Here is a 3,136-nt window from a genome sequence, read left to right as displayed (position 1 = left end):
CACACACACACACACACACACACACACACACACACACACACACACACACACACACACACACACACACACAAGTAAAACACAGTAAGTGGACTTTACTTAAAAAATTTTGCAAACTCATTCAGTTTGTTTGAAATAAAAGCTTAAGTACATACATCTGTACACTTTAGGTTTGAACAGCTCAACTAACGATCATTTCAAGTGTTATAATAACAAAATTTACAACTTCATTTTATTTAGTAACTGCAGCTTCAGGAAAACAAGTTCTGTTTACTTCCAAGAGAAACTGTCATAATCTGTGTTTATTTCCTAAGTTTTTGTGTTTCAGTGTTCCCCTGTGTTTCTTTGTCCTGCAGCCCCGCCCACTCTCACCTGTTTTCCCTCTRGTCTTCTCCAGGTGTTTCTCATTTGTCCTCYTTAGTCCCTTTAAATGTGGTGTTTGGTCCTCAGTCTGTCTGTTCATTGTGCTGTTTATCCAGCCACTGTGGTGTTCTCTGTTGCCCTGCCAGCCTTTTTGTTTTCTTAATAAYTCTTTTGTTAAACTTTAGATTTTTGCCTGCGCCCTGGGTTTATCCTGCCTGCACCTCACAGAAACTACTAAAACCCATCATTTCTTCATTGTGAAGGGAAACACACTGTAAATTAGATGTCTTTTATTTGTTTAACACAAACCTCATCAGTACTGCACTTATCACACAAAGTACTGAATGTTGGGAATGACCTGGAACTACTACTACTGTTTGCTAAGAACATATGTAGTCTGGTCTTCAGCTTCTAGTTGTTGTTTCTCTTCAGAAAGAAAGAACTTTACCTTTAAACCAACAAAACAAATCAACTGGACTTCACATCCGTTASTTAAAAACATTTTGTTTCCATTCAGTGAACTTGTTCTCCCTGATCTTCTTGTTCTGCTCTGATTCTGGGGTTTCTGTCCAAACAGCAGAATACGGATGGTTTCAGAGATTTCTTGCTAACAGAAAAAGCATCCTTTGGTTGCAGGTGATGATAAAACAAACCTGTGCAAACTGCAGGATGTGAGGCTGACAGAAACAGAACTGACCGTCCTTTCTGTTCCGATGTGGATCATTTGGACCTGCTGCCTGCGAGCAGCTGCTGGTGGCTATCAGGGTGTGAAACAGAGGTTTTCCAGATGCTGCTCCAAGCTGTTTCACAGCCAGCCTCACCTGCTGGGCTCTCTGTTTACTGCCTGTTGACACCTCAGCAGGCTGGAGGCTAAACGGAGCTCAGACCTCTGCTCTGCAGGAAGAGATCTGTCACAGCAGTGTCTCCACACGCATCATCAGTCAGTGTTAGCAAACATCAGCCCGCTCTGTTCAGCAACCTTTGTAAAGGTCCAGTACTGAAACAAGGTTTAGGAAATGCACATAAACAACAGTTCATGTACAGTCAGAAGGTTCAGCCTTATAACCACTGTGATGCAGCATGACTCAGCAAGAATAAAGAAGTTTCCATCAGTGAAAAAAGTGCCTGCACACATTCCACTCCAGCTTTATTTCTAAAGCACTTTAAAAACACAAATTCACTGTTCAAAGTGATGCAAAGAAAGTAAAGGTTTTACTTAAAGGCTAGATCTGATAACAGCGCTAACCTGGTTCTTACACCAAGGTTCGTCACAGGTGTCATCTAGTGGTTCAGTAAGGCCAGCTCAACATGAGGCTTAGAACCCTCACTGGGCCCAAACAACAGAACCTCTGTCTTTTTGTCATTAAAACAGAAAATTACCTCCAAGACTTCATTTCTGCACTTCAGCAGATGGTTGGCAGAGCATGCAGTTTGCTGGTTCACTGGAATATAAACCTGGGTATCGTCTACATATAATGGAAAGTAATTTCTAAGAATGACACGCACATCCACATGTGTTAAAATGGAGCAGAATGAAGTCCAGCTACATGATAATTATATGCCTAAAAATACTCCCATCATTGAAGAAGACAGGTTCACAGAGCCCGCAGTCCTGTAGCTCTTCTGGGAGGCCCTGGACTTTAGACCCTACCTGATCTTCAGGACTTTAGACCCTACCTAATATTCAGAACTCATCTCACAGGTTACTTACCTGGACTCCACTCAACAAGTCACTGCTTCTCACATGATTTCTGGGGTCAGTCTCATCTGAATGTCTGTTTAACAAAGACAGTAAGTCTTCACACATGAGGCTAAATGTCTGAGTTTTCAGATTCGCCCTGATGGCACCGTTGACTGGGTCCGTCATGGTAAACAGCTAAACTGAAAGGCAAAGCTCTAAATGAGCTGGTCCAGCTACGGTCCACTCCTCACCTACATCATGAGGTGTCAATCATGACTGAAAGAACTGGATCCCAGATCCAAGCAGCTGGAAACAGTAGACCTCTGCTGTGGCCCGGAGGAGATCTGCTTGTTCCTGCACAGTCTGTGGTCCAGTGTGGAAGCTGACGACCCAGCTGTTCAGACCTGGTCTGGGGTTTGTACGGTGCAGCCTCTCCCACCTCATGGGACTCAGTGTTGCCTTTTTACTGGTGAAGCTTCCTGAAATCTGCTGTTTCTGCTCTGATGTGACAGCTCTGAGAGGACACGAGAAGCTGAAAATCAAACTTCACTTCCATCAAGACTGGAACTCTTCAAAGCTCAGTGTAAGAACTGTCAGGAAACAAGGCTCCACTTTCTTCTTTGGACCAGTCAGAACAGACGGCTGAGGAAGAAACTCCTCAAATACCAAAAGATTTTTGTTTTTTCATGACGGAACTTTTATTTAAAGATGACTTTGTTATAAAGTGAAAATCATTAGAAAATGGGGAAAAAATATTAGAAAATGAAGAAAAACTTTACTGAAACAAGCACTGTTGTAATCAGTCAAATAGTTTTTTATTGATAGCTTTTCATTTTTTAATGAAAAATCTGCCTTGAGGAGGCTCTGGCAAACCGTTCAGTGACTCAGAAAAGGAAAGAGTTCCCTGTCCCAGACTGTACTGGGTTTGGGTGGGGAACTGATGACCAAGACTGAGGATATCGAACATTGAAAGGAACACTTTGAGGATCTCCTGAACCCACCCTCCATGTCCACCTTTCAGGAGGCAGAGTCTGAAGACTACTAGTAGTGGTCAGAAAGCTCCTCTGTGATAGGGAGCCAGGGGTGGAGGAGATT

This window comes from Austrofundulus limnaeus, unplaced genomic scaffold (assembly GCF_001266775.1).
Source record: "Austrofundulus limnaeus strain Quisiro unplaced genomic scaffold, Austrofundulus_limnaeus-1.0 Scaffold103, whole genome shotgun sequence".
NCBI lineage: Eukaryota > Metazoa > Chordata > Actinopteri > Cyprinodontiformes > Rivulidae > Austrofundulus > Austrofundulus limnaeus.
The sequence above is the reverse complement of the archived record's forward strand: the minus strand, read 5'-3'. Positions refer to the sequence as shown.